The following is a 15,013-nucleotide window of genomic DNA, read 5'->3' as shown; positions in this document are numbered from 1 at the left end:
CCATAACTGCCTGGCATTTTTCACGTCTAGTCGACAATACTTAAATTTTGTTGTATGCACTAAGCATGAAATTTTTCATCAATGTCTTTTGATGTGTACTGTAATTTCTTTGCACGACATCATTTTCAACTTCTTGTTTTGTCAACATTTGCATTGAATAACTTTGCATTTGAAAAAAAATATGTTTGCCAAAATCTCATTACAGTCATTAGCCATTCAACAAATTAACAATTTGCCTCTTGTTATATTATTATATTTTACACTTTTGAAAATAAGTTTAGAGGCACATGCTAAGCTGGCTCAATTGTTAAATTGTGTTGTTAGGATTTTTAACACGTTATTTAAAGAAATATGATAATTGATAAAGACATTTATTTTTATTAAAAATATCTGTAATACAGAAAACATTCAAAGGGTGATTTGACTTAGTTTAAATACCACTAGATCGATATCACAAATTTTGAATTAAAGTGTTACTGATGAGTCGCATGTAGACAAAACATGCATCAGGCGTACACAATTATAATGATGGTATCTTTGGTGGTCGATACATACCAAACCAGTAACCAAAACTTTTATGTTGACATGGAATATCATTGGTCCGTAAATTATTGTCCATATTGGGGAATTTTTCGAAACAGGTTTTTCTACATCTGGTATAGATTGCCTTAGCCTTATTTGGCACTTTTTGGGGGAATTTTTGGGTCTTTGCTCTTAAATATTATATATGATTTGACATTCAACTGTTTTGATTCGAGCGTCATTGATGAATCGTATGCAGACCAATGTATAGGTACAGTTGCATGGTAATTTTCGACATTATTTGGGTAAATGCAATATAAAAAAGCATTTCGAAAGTGTATGTAATATGGCAAAAATCTAGAACCAACAACACCTTTCAAATTACCAATTCTCAATGAATTAATTAAACTTGTAAACCATAAGCAGGCATGTGGCTTTACAACTCTCAAGTTATCGTATTAGATTCCGAAAGTGGTTCAGGTACATTCGACAAGAGACAACAATACATCCTTACCTGTCGGCTTTTTTGGTTTTCAATGATCTTCAACTTCTTACTTTAAATGGCCTTATTGGTTAAAAGGAAGTAAATAAAGATGACGGTCGCCACCTTGTTTTTACATCCGAGATGATAACCAGAAGTAAATGTATTTTCTGCTGCCGCCTTATTAATTAGAAAAGAAAAAGTTGAAACTGGCTGTCGGCTATTGGTGTAGAAATAGCAAAATAAGGAGGAAACTCTTTCTGATGGGCAAAATTTTCTGTGCAAAATTAAGCAAGGAGTGTTCTACAATTTATGCTATTTCAAACATTCAGAAACCATAGAGTACCCTTAATAAATACCAATTTTCAATCAAAAAAGCTGCGGCACTATATGTGTTTTGCAGTTTTACTCACACCCAAAGGTGTTGAAAATTCAGAATTTGACAAGTTTTTCAACGGATTTATGATAGTGAAAACACAGAACTACATTACTATAGCAAAAAATTGTGTTATTTCATGCATTACATTGCATTACATGGCATTACTTTTTTCACATACTATATAACTTTAACAGATTGTTGGAGATTAAACTAAAGCAGAATTTTTTTGATTAACTAAGAACATAATCATTTAAATATTGATTTTCTATTTTATTTATTTTCACACTTTACATAAATCACTAGAGGGAATTTGGTGATTAAGCCTTGCCCCAGGTAGAACTTGAAAAGAAAAAAAATAAAGTGGTATAAATACTATAATGACCAAATTACAATTCTAAATGAATAACACAACACTGTGTATCAGATAGAGTTTTTTTTAATTATTACATTTTATTTTATACATTTTCCTGCATAAAAAGATTGATATTTGAAAAGCATTACTGTAAAAGTGTTCCATTGTTGTCAAAAGATCACATGATTAAATAACAGATAATTGAACATTGTCATAAAACACTAATTTGTTTGTTTTACAATCAATCTTTTCACCATTTTGACACTTGGTCATAAATTAAGCTCTATGTTTATTATATAATCAGGAAAGAAATTCTCAGTAAATATTTTGATTGAAATTAAAAAAACATAAAACAATGCATATTTATAAAAGTAAAGTTAACATTAAGTTAAAATAAGTATTAAACTTCATCTCTGTAATTTCTTTTTTGAGAAAACACAGAGATGTATACCTTTAAACATTAAAACCAAAGATAGAAGAGCAATCTACTTTGATAGTTTTTGCGAAACAGTCGGGTAGTCAGAAATATTATTCATCATGAAACCTTCGAAACCCTTATGATGGTAAAATGTAATAGTGGTATTGAATAGACTTTTTACATGTATACTTAAATTTAATACATGGAACAGTTACTGCATATGCTAGAATCTTTTGTGACTTCATGTTGTTTTTCAAAATGTTTGATTTTTCTTTTCACTTGATAATAAAATTTACAAATGTAATGTGTAATTCAATGCATTACTTTGCAAAAGTAATTGTAATATAATGCATTACTTTGATAAATGCATGTAATTGTAATTGTAATTTAATGCATGGTTTTGTCAAAGTAATTGTAATATAATGCATTACATTGCAATGTAATTCGCCCTATGCCTGGTTCGAATCGATGGTCGGTCTTTTGTGGACGCGAGTCTGGCGTATAAAATTTTAGTACTGGTGTCTATGATGAGTTTATTCACAATTGCATAATACTATGAAAAACATCATTCACAGTGATGTTTTTGAAATACCAATGGCTTGAACCCTAAAACAGCTTTGAAGTAATTACAGGTTTTTTAGAAGGCAGTTGTTTTCACAGTTTCAAAAAATCCTCCAGACATGGTTTTAGTTTTTCACAAACATATAAATTCACTGCGGAAGGATGATTTCATCTATAGTAATTTGATCTAAAGGGGCATTTCGCATTCAGTTGTTTTGGGGTAACAAAATTGCTTTGGAGCAATCTTAAAGTTCTATAACATTGGCTAGTCGTTTATATCTAGTTTCCATTACTCTCGCATGAACCGTTTTGTGTTTAACTGTAACAGTAAGGAATAACTCAGAATTCTAAGTTTGGTTTGTTTAAAAGAGTAAAACAAACAAACAGATTGAATTTAGCTAGTGCCGATCAGTACTGGTACATCTTTTCCGTGACATGAATTTATTTTAAAATTAGTTACTGTACTATAGATAAGGTTAACATTTCCTCAGGAAATTCAGACCTTTGACACCTTTGATCTCAAGCAAACAAAACAAATATATTCACGATGCACATGTGCAAACAGAAATCTGTATCAGATTTGTTTAACTATAATTTTTTTTGTTGAATAAGTATCAACAAAAATAACGAACTCTAAAATAAATTAAAAAAAGGGGAAGTCCACAAAACCTGACAAAAACCAAATACTCGACTATGGAAAACAACTGTCATATCCCTGACTTGTACAGGAATTTTCCGAAGAAAATGGTGGGTTAAACTTTGTTTTACAGCTAATTAAACCCCCTCCCTCTTTGTATATTAGTTTGTATAGTTACGTCATATTGACACAATTATGTGAGCAACCCAAACATACATATTTGGTGTACATGACAATAATTGGGATCCAGCAGAACAAAGTGTGGAAACATAAATGTGGCGATACTGATTTCAACACAGTATCTAATCTTTTGTTTTTAAAGAAATTCCCATACTATATAGTCTTCTGATTCTATTTGTCCAGCAAAGTTACATTATAACTTTGTAAATAAAAGGTTTCATTTTATTTCCTCCTAATATTCGTATATCACTTTCACCTCTGATTCCGTTGTCATTAAATTTTATCACAAATCCCCCAATACATTCCTGTCACATGGAAATAAAAAAAAACTTTCAAACAGATACGCAAGTTGCGCAATTCTTCAAAATCTTCAACCACAGATAAACCGACACATGCAAAACACCTATCAATTTTTGTCATGTATTTTTCCTTGTCTAGTATGTTTTATGATTTATTTAGATGTTCAAGTATTTCTTGGCCTTATCCTTGCGATGTTTCATTATTAGATGTTCTAACATTAAACTGCTTCCCTTTACTTTACTAAAATCTGTTTCGGTGCATAACTGATGGTCTGATGATGCAAGGGAATCAATAATTTTGGCTCGGGTTCTCATATTACGGGTAAACGATGTAAACTGTATTTGGTGTTTGGATTGATTGCAAGGTGCACATGACCATCTGGCATATTCATCTTACCTTTGATCTCTTTTTAATGGTTCATTGGTCAATGTTTAGTTGTCATGGTTAGGTCCTTTTCTCAGATACTTTAATCAACAAGTCCACTATATTTTGCGAATGAAAAGATTGTTAAATATATATGTCTTTCTGAAAGGGGTTATCTGACCGTGACCTCATTTTTATGGATCATTAACAACGTTATATTTATGTGATACACGTAGTAAATTCTTTATCATAAAGACTTCTATATAAATTCATTCATGACCAGTATAGCAGGCGATACATTGCAGTGTGTTCTCTCTTGAAACAACCATATTCATGATCAATGTTGCATAACTAACATTCGCATTAATAAATAGTATTGCTTCAGTTCTAAGCATCTCATTAGAATTAAAGCATATAAAGAAGAATACAAAATACCGACTCAAAGGTAAATTAAAAAAGGAAAATTTATTCTGAAGTCCATAAAAACCGACAAAAGCGAACGTTAGACTTTATCATACAACGGGACGAATGGTTAACAACTGCAATATTTCGGACTTTGTACAGGCATTTTCCGAAGACAATGAATGGTAATTATGGATATTATATGTGATCATAAGATTCGGAGTATATGTGTTCTAGACAATCACTGACGGACATGTTCAGTTTCGGTTTGTACCCACAGTCTGCATATCTCTTTCACCGAATCCAATGTAAAGCTGACGTACCTTTTTAATCTGAATTACCTTTCATTGTCATCAGTGTGTTATATTACCGGATATTTAAATGTCGTAAGCAATGAAACTGGTACCACTGGTTGAGTTGGAACTGTATATCCTTTAGAAGTACCCGAGTTCTCCCAGGTTTATAGTGAGGACCGCGCTGCTCAATGTTTGTATTCAAATATTGTGTTTCAACTGTTGTTTTCAGAGAGAAAAATAGATGCGTTACATTAGTCGTTGGACTAACCCTAATTCTATCTTTGTAAACCCTGATGATTTATCGTAGGCTTTGCATATAACTGAATTTTATCATGTAAATTTCGAAGCGTGCAGTTTTAGGAGCAGGGCAATGCAGGAAATGCTATATAACGTCTTTGTCAACGAACTAGGTTTTAGTAAGGTATGTCTTGGACTTATTCCTCACCCAATTTTGTCAATATAACGGAACTATAAACAACAGTCATACAATTGGGCTAGCTATAAAACCAGGTTTATGCCTCCATTTTCTTCGGAAAACGCCTGTACCAAGTCAGGAATATTACAGTTATTTTCTACTCTTCGTTGGGTTGATAACATTTGATTTTGTTAGTTTTTATGGACTTCCCCTTTTTTGAATTTACTTTAGAGTTCGTTTTTTTATTAAACTTTATTGCACAAGTTCAATTTTCAGTAATTTCTTAGTATTTGTCTCTTTACTACTTCAGATGGCCATGAATTGTCTTTCCTTAATTCCATGTGTTCAGGTTTGTATCTTTGATATCTCTGCAATTATCAAGGTCACTAGCAAGCGATACTTGAAAGTTTGCAGTCACCTATTTAAGTGCGTCATATTTTTAGCTCACCTGGCCCAAAGGGCCAAGTGAGCTTTTCTCATTACTTAGCGTCCGTCGTCCGTCGTCGTCGTCGTCGTCGTCGGCGTCGGCGTCGTCGTCCGTCGTCGTTAGCTTTTTACAAAAATCTTCTCCTCTGAAACCACTGAGCCAAATTTGACCAAACTTGGCCACAATCATTATTAGGGTATCTAGTTTAAAAAATGTGTCCGGTGACCCGGCCAACCAACCAAAATGGCCGCCATGGCTAAAAATAGAACATAGGGGTTAAATGTAGATGTTGGCTTATATCTCTGAAACCAAAGCATTTAGAATCTGACAGGATAAAACTGATTATCAGGTCAAGATCTATCTGCCCTGAAATTTTCAGACAAATCTGACAACCCGTTGTTGGGTTGCTGCCCCTGAATTGGTAATTTTAAGGAAATTTTGCAGTTTTTGGTTATTATCTTGAATATTATTATAGATAGAGATAAACTGTAAACAGCAATAATGTTCAGCAAAGTAAGATCTACAAATAAGTTGTCATGACCAAAATTGTCAGTCTACCTCTTTAGGAGTTATTGGCCTTAATAGTAAATTTTTAACAATTTTTTGTAAATTTTTGTAATCTTTTACAAACATCTTCTTCTCTGAAACTACTGAGACAAATTTAACCATACTTGGCCATAATCATTATTAGGGTATCTAGTTAAAAAAATTTGTCCGATGACCCCGCCCTCCAACCATCATGGCCGACTTGGTTAAAAATAGAACATAGGGGTAAAATGCAGTTTTTGGTTTATATCTCTGAAACAAAAGCATTTAGAGCAAATCTGACAGGTGGCAAAGATGTTCATCAGATTTAGATTTATCTGCCCTGAAATTTTCAGACGAATTCGACAACCTGTTGTTGGGTTGCTGCCCCTGAGTTTGTAATTTTACAAAATATTTGCAGTTTTTTGTTATTATCTTAGATATCATTATAATATCTAATATCTAATACTATTAATTATGATTCTAACCTTATTTTACATGATTTCCAAAGCATCAGTAAATACAGGTGAGCGACACAGGCTCTTGAGAGCCTCTAGTTTTATTTCAGTTTCGGTATTAAATCAAATCTATTTACACGTGAAATATTCAAAAGTTTATGGCAAATAAGCTGCTTAAGGTTGATTCTTGAACTCTGGTCGTCCCTTTATTCGTTATGAGGTAAAGTGCTCAATCCCTACAAAGAGCATTACATTAAAAAAAAAACGGCATTCTTGCTCTTTGATAACAAAAAAGTTGATGACTTATAACAAATCGATATATAAAGCAATTCTTATTCATCAAGTATATAAAAACAACATAACAATTACATCTCAATATACATAATATGAACACATATAGGTGAATGCATAACATTAACTACATTTAAATACATCATGCCCGCCATTACTGTAAAATGTAGCAAAACCATTTATATAGAACCATATTTAGTTATAAAAAATGTTTCACATTTGGTTTTTTTTCTTCATTTTAAGTTCATTGCAATATAGTTGTATCACAAACGAAGGAACTAGTATACGGTGAAGGTTTAAAAATCCAAAGTTACTTTGTACAATTTGACATGATTTATGACTATGATTCTGAATTATTTTTACATATGACTATGAATTAACCCGAAATGACCTTTCCTTTATGCGCTCATAAGGTCCATTTTTTTCTCCTCTACAGATTGTGAATCGACAAAAACTACTGAAGAATGACAGAATCAACGATATTATCTCACAATCAAATGCCACATAGTATGCTGTTGAATCTGATTTTAATCCATATATAATAAGAACTGTAAAAAGCAACCATACTGAAATGATAAAGAAAACGCACGATATTGGGATGTTTCAGATGTAACATAAACTATAGTATGAAAGTAAAACATTTGTAGGAAATATACACTATATCGTACTTTTAGAACTTAAACATGCATATATATATCCAAGTCAAATAAAAATCGAATAAATCAGGGTAACGTGTATTTAATTGGAAAATTGGTTTGATAGACAAAAAAATCAAATATAATAGTTCAACAATAACAATTGTTAGATAAAAGCAACGGTATTATACCGGTGCTCAAAAGTCATAAATCAATTGAGGGAAAACAAATCCGCGTTACAAACTAAAACGGAGGGAAACACATCAACGATAAGTGGAAAACACAGGAACACTGAAGTGCAACAAAAACAAACGCCAACATACATAGACACGAACTATTTGATAACAACTGCCATATTCCTGACTTGGTACAGGACATTTTAGGAAAAAATGGTGGGTTGAACCTGGTTTAATGGCTAGTCAAACCTCCCGCTTTATGACACTTTTAAAAACAATATCGCTAAAATGACAATACTACGTGACAGAAATACAGCACAAACACACGCAAGAACATTCATCACAAAGAAACGCACAAACAAATAATATAATAGTCGACACAACATGCAAACCGCAGCAGAACAACAAGGAACATATTCCACCAACGACAAACACTACAGGATTTCACAAACAATGACGCGCTCACGTAACTAACATGCAATCTCGAACTTTATACAATTATTTTCACAATACTCGTCCAAACAATTTTCATGACAATGATGGTATTGAAAGGCAATTTTTATATTTATTTGGACTACAAACGATAAGACATAACATACTATCCAACCGAAACCATCAAACATCAAAAATGAATACATGAATGTTGGATGTACAAAATACCGAGACACGTCGTATAGCAATGCAAATTCACACTCGGTATAACAGTCATATTCTGAAATATGACAATGATGGTATTGAAAGGCAATTTTATAATCATTTGGACAACAAACGATAAGACATAAAACATTATTCAACCGAAACCATAACAAAAACCTCAAAAATAAATACATGAATGTTGGATGTATAAAATACCGAGACACGTCGTATAGCAATGCAAATTCACACTCGGTATAACAGTCATATTTGGGAATAGGTCACGTTCGGTATTTAGCAGAAAGACGACATAGATGTTAAACCACAATCTAAGACGTGGTAAAGATGTCATTAGTTAGTTTGAAATACATTTCTTTTCTAATATTCTTATCGAAATTAATTTATCGTCCGACTTTCTACACACAATATATAATCCTTCATATACAGGAGTGTCCAGTGATTTATCTGCATTGTTGCCCTATAACTAGTACGGTAACACTTTATCTATGATTATGAGTAATCATGACATAAGTAGTTAAAATGACTGCACAAAGGATCAACATACGATATGGTTCCAATTTGTTTTAAAACTTATCGAGATATAGCGTATCTATATATTGGTATATTTACATAGATAACTCTCATTGTATCATTATTTTCAAATGACTGTATAAATATTATATCTTGTACAGTTAGGGCAACAATTAGGTACGTCAAGTTAACAAGAAATAAAAGGGGTGTTCGTTGCTCCAAGTGTGTTATATGATTGTAGGTGCACGTGACACAACTCTATATCTCGTTTTTTAAAGACATCAAATATGATTACAAAAAACCAAGTTGAAAGACTACAACCAAGCCTTCAATAATTTTTGATATTTCAGACGAGTAAACCATTTTTAAACATAAGAATATAGTGTATTTCAGTATTAATATGATTTTTATCATTAGTAGTATTACTATTTTTATTGGCTCTTTAACCCCCTTCCCCCCAAAAAAAAAATCATTATAACAATATAATAATTGACGTATTCTAGGAGGTAAGTAGATACTGAAATGGTACCAAAAAAAACCCTCAAAATGTAACAAACGGATAGCTCGAAGACTGTTACGTAAATAGTTAAAAAGACGTCTACACAAATGAACAACTGAAACAATTCCAGCAAAATGTGCCCCCAAAACTGTTAGCGTTCTGCTGAACTATTGACTGATTCTCACCTGCTAATAAATTGCTTATGCTGGATCCAAATATGTGTCTTCTGCTAATGGTACCAGATGCAATAAGTAAATCCGAGAAAAATGTGATGGCAAGACCACCCATTGAAAAAGAAACCAAATACCTCTCAGGAATTATCCAGTCTTTGTTAGGCGCTTGAAGTAGCCAGTTTCTATCAGGTGCTGAAAAATTCAAATCAACATTTGACTTTTATTCAATACAGAACTTGCATTTCATGATGATGGTAGATGTTCATGTTTATCTGCCGTAGAAGTGATTTAAAACTAATATATTTGTATTAACAAAATTACATAAACTTAGGGGATTTTTAAAGCATGCATATTTTCTTTATTTACTCAGTGGAGTATAGGTTTTTCCCTAAAAGCTGTGTGCATTGGTGTTATTTCTGGCTTTCTAAGACATCATAGGTAAATGTATATGAATCTGATTTGATAATTTACTTATTTAAAAAAATACTACATTGAAGGGAAAAAGTCAATTTCTCTTACAGCATGCCAGTTAAGAAAATGTAATTAAGTTATGATATAAAGTTGAAAATGTATGCCATTTGAAAAACCTGTTATCATGATAATATGCCACCCCTCTATTTTAGCATGATATTAAATAAAATAAACTATACCAACCTGTAACCTATTACGATACTTACTATTAATACATTCTTTAATATGCTTATGTTTATGTTCTACTATATGTATTTTATCATCATACTCTCTACACGCTTTGAATAATCCTTCATAAGCAAGAGCATCCACTGATAAATTTGCAATTTTTACACTGACTCGCCGGTATATCCAGTACGGTAGTCCCATAGCTAAACCATGCGTAAGAATAGTAGAAACAGTCAGAATGGCCGAACAAATAAACAAATTGCGATATAGTTCCATTTTGTTGTAAAACTGGTCAAACGATAGCGAATATATTGCAATATTTATATACTTAGATTACTTAACCTATATCAGTTTACGCCAATATTATTATTTGCATATGACTATTTATAACATGAGCAGCTACGTACAAAGTCGATTGATACTAAAAATATGTTTTAATCAAAATAAATAATGCTGAATGTGCTTCCTCCAAATGATCCATGTTTATCGAGAACTCTTAGAATCAACAGCATAGATACCCAGAGAAGTATAAATGAATGGAGTGCAATTATCTAAATAAGGTCTTTAAGAACAGCAAAAAAAAAACGACTAATGTTATCAACTGTGTCTGTGTAAGTCTGAATATTTGGAACTGATACTCCCAAATATGGTATCGATTTAGCGGTAGTAAATCAAAGGAGAATACAGCATATAAGCCGCGTTTACAGTCATCAAGTCTTATTCGGAATAATGGCTACAGTACCGCGTTAACAATCATCAAATCTTGTTCGAAATACTAGCTTCAATGACGCGTTTACAGTGATCAAATCTTTTTCGGAACACTAGCTGCAAGTCAACAGTTTTTCAAGTGAAAAGGCAATTTATTACAATGCAGCCTGAAAAATAGTCAGCATTGCTTCAGGTTATTTTTTAACGTAACGTGTAATATCTTGATTAGAAGACAACTCACGAAACAACTATCCAAGCTTCGAGTGGAGGAATGTAACTGAGTCATTAAAACAATCCACAAGGCTAGGTTATATACAACTTGTAACCAAATTCTACAAAGCATACCAAAGATCTGCCTTCAATAACAATTGTCTTAAAAGTTCAAAACAACATTGACATTCCTGCACCAGATGCGTTTTTTTGACAATAACTGTCTCTTCAGTGATGCTCGAGACCAAACTATTTTAAAATTCAAAACTTATTTTAAAAAGATTAAGAGCAATATAAACATAAACGGACAAAAAGTATAGCCAAAGCCGGGAAAGGAATCAAAGCTTTGCATGAGCGATGTATATTCCTTAATTTAAAGTAATTTCAAAAATATTGTAAAAGAAAATTTTAATAGCACATTATCCCTATTTTCATGCCAGCACCGAAGTACTGGCTACTGGGCTGGTGATATATAACATCAGGGACTACCAGTCCACCAGCAAAGGTGTCGACCTAGTGGTATATAAAAGAATTAAAGGATATAAAACAAATCTCTTTAACTCTGATAATTATTACAAAGACATTAAAATGTTCAATACTTTTGGACATATAAAAAATAAGGATATCAGTTGTCAACGAACAAAGCCCTTTGTAATTATAACGACATGAAGCCTGGTCTACAGCACCAGCAATTCAATTTATATACCTGCCCATTTTATGATAAATGCTGGAGAACTATAATTGTACCCTAGTCTAAAGTATAGGAAATATATTAAATCATTTATCGTGGAAATACAATGTACAATATTCTATTCGAATATCGATTGCCCCTCCCCTTAAAATACAATAAACATATTAATCAAAAATGAAAAAGAAAAAAGAATACAAATAGAAATATTTCTTTTGAACAAATATCGTTTTGTCAGTCGTTGGTATCTGATGACTGATATAATTATTATCAACACTATTGACATAATGAATGCTTTAAATCGAAAAGATTATTTGGGTTCAAATTGATAAAATGTTTTATCCTGTAATCAACCAACTATAATAATACACAATACTCTATGTCACTGATTGAGCGATTAATACTGTTTAAAATTACTTTTAACGTCACAGTTCTACAGAGCAGAAAAAAAACAATATGTATACATAATCGAAAAATATGAAATTCATTTGTACTTCCTACGAAAAAGATGTAAAGCTCGACAAGCCTCGATTTTCGTTTAACTCGTAAACATAAATTATATAGTTACCGACAATGAACATTTATGGTATATATGCTAGGTACATACTATGGGTTTATCAAACAAATTAACAGTTAAAGAACAAAACGGCAACTTATCTCGATAGCAAGGCGGTGATTTGATTTTGAACTTTTATTACTATTTTTTTATAAATCTGATTCAGGATTAATACTTTTTTTTCTTTTGCTTATATATATATATATGAGCTATAATTTGGACATAAAGTATACAATCGCAAAAAATTGATTGCTACTGATGATTAATCGCGCCCCTCTTGTTGCAAATTTCTATATTGTTATGAAACGTATAGGGTATGAACATTTTTCTTAAAGCAAAACAAAACCCTACTTGATACATGGAGAAAATTTCAACAATACTACAAGATGACATTTTCTCTCTGAATAATACACACAGATTTTGCAATAATTTAACATAAAATGATAATAAAATTAAGGACAAAAAGACAAACATTTTGTTTTCCTTTTCTGCAACAACAGTCCTATATTTGATGATGATGATCCGTGTGAAGTGTAACTTTCCCAATTATTTCTATATTTACGGTTGTTATTACTTATATAGTTGTTAGAAAAAGATCCTAAATACCTAATTCCACAATCTCATCAACTGGAAAAATAAAGTTTAGGTTACTGATTTGTGCGGTTGGGGACTATGCCAGAAAACTAGAAAAAGCGCTAGGTGAACAAAAGCTGGACACGATCATGCATTCAAAGCGCATACAAAATGTACGATGTACAATGAACACACGTGTCTCTGGCCATATGTTGTTGTTCGAGCATTTAAAGCCTTAATGAATGTTGTTTTATATACAAACATCATTATTTGGAATGTCTCACTATATAACTATTCATAGCAAAAATTGGAATCCCACATATATCATTTTCTAAAGGGGAGATTTTAGAAAATCACAAATCCGTCCTTCTCTTCTTTTTGGCATTAACATAAATAAAGGCAATAGTAGTGTACCGCTGTTCAATAGTCATAAATCGATTTAACTGAAATAAATCCGGGTCACAAACCAAAACTGAGGGAAACACATCAACTATAAGGACGATAACATTCTCCAATCTTAATACTGGATACCTAAATTATAAAGACCGATATATAGCCGGGTTGTCAAAACATTCGGCTAAACATCTTTCTAAAGTTCTTACTACACTCTACAGTAAAATATCGCCTTAAGAACCATTGTGATAAGTTATATTGAACCAGCGGTGTCAATCAGATGTGGATTCTTATAAGATCTACTCCAAAATACTCAATCACAATCTTTACAATTTTGCAGTAATATCAAAATCTTGGTGTTTTTGAACGCTTTACACTACTATTCCTATGGTCAATTGAAAGTTCGATTCCATCGTCTCATTAAACAGATCGTTTTCTGCAAGAATGGTAAATGTAGATATAATTTCTTGTTTTTGGGTCATGAAAATCATACTTTGTGAGAAAAAAAACACGCTGATTCCCGCAACAAATTCACTGAAGATGATACGGGTAACCTGGAATCCTGATGAAATGTTATCGATTTTGCAAGCTTCAATTCAAATATAACACCAGGAAGTCCGTTGAGAATATTGTGTCAGGATCCTAGACTAATGATGCCGGTATCGTCGAAATGCTGAATAAATAAAGGCAACAGTAGTATACCGCTGTTCGAAAGTCATAAATCGATTGAGAGAAAACAAATCCGGGTTACAAACTAAAACCGATGGTAACACATCAACTATAAGAGGAAAACAACGAAACAACAGAAACAATGAATTGAACAAAAAACAAACGACAATGCAACACACACAGAAACGAACTAAAAGATAACATCTGCCATTTTCCTGACTTGGTACAGGACATTTTAAGAAAAAATGGTGGGTTGAACCTGGTTTTATGGCTAGCCAAACCTCGCTTTTCTATCAATGTTAAATATAACACTAAAATAACAACATTACATGACAGGAATACAGTACAAATAAATGCAAGAACATTCACGACCGAGGAATACACAAATAAACAATACAGTAGTACATTACGACATGCTAACCACAGAATAAAAACGAACACGTAAAACAACATAGGACAGCACACTTGTTTTAATCGACAGCATATTTGTTTGGTTTAATGGATTAATATTGCAGCAGGCAGTCGGTATTCCAATAGGTACTAATTATGCATCACTACTGGCCGATTTATTTGTGATCTTACATAAAGCCAAATTCAAACAGAGCTTTCTCAAAGATTAATAGAAAACAACATCTTGAAAGTTCTTTATTTTCACTCTCAGATATGTCAATGATGTCCAGTCACTCAATAACCTACATTTCAATTAGTGTTTAAGTGTCAGGCCACCAATTAACTCACTCCAATTTAGAATATATGTAAAAGTAGCCCTTCCCCGACAACAAATGGTGTTTTTGATGTCATTGTTTTCTTAAAATAACCAAAAACTTTAACTTTTGGTGAAAGAGAAATATATTTAGACCATTTTGAACTAAAATTTACTTATCCATGAGTTTGCTTTACAATTTGAGGATTAATGCGCTCCG

General features: G+C 32.2%; 1 long non-coding RNA gene across 1 annotated transcript; it reads right to left on the bottom strand.

Moving 5' to 3' along the window:
- Positions 1-7,035: 7,035 nt before the first annotated feature.
- Positions 7,036-10,006, bottom strand: LOC127725710 (uncharacterized). Its single transcript, XR_007993116.1, has 2 exons — positions 9,667-10,006; positions 7,036-7,573 (listed from the first exon to the last, which is right to left on the bottom strand). It is a non-coding gene; the product is annotated as an uncharacterized LOC127725710 (long non-coding RNA).
- Between the last annotated feature and the right edge of the window lie 5,007 nt (positions 10,007-15,013).

The sequence above is a fragment of the Mytilus californianus genome, unplaced genomic scaffold, assembly GCF_021869535.1.
Source record: "Mytilus californianus isolate M0D057914Y unplaced genomic scaffold, xbMytCali1.0.p SCAF_15, whole genome shotgun sequence".
NCBI lineage: Eukaryota > Metazoa > Mollusca > Bivalvia > Mytilida > Mytilidae > Mytilus > Mytilus californianus.
This window is presented reverse-complemented; position numbering and strand designations above follow the sequence as displayed.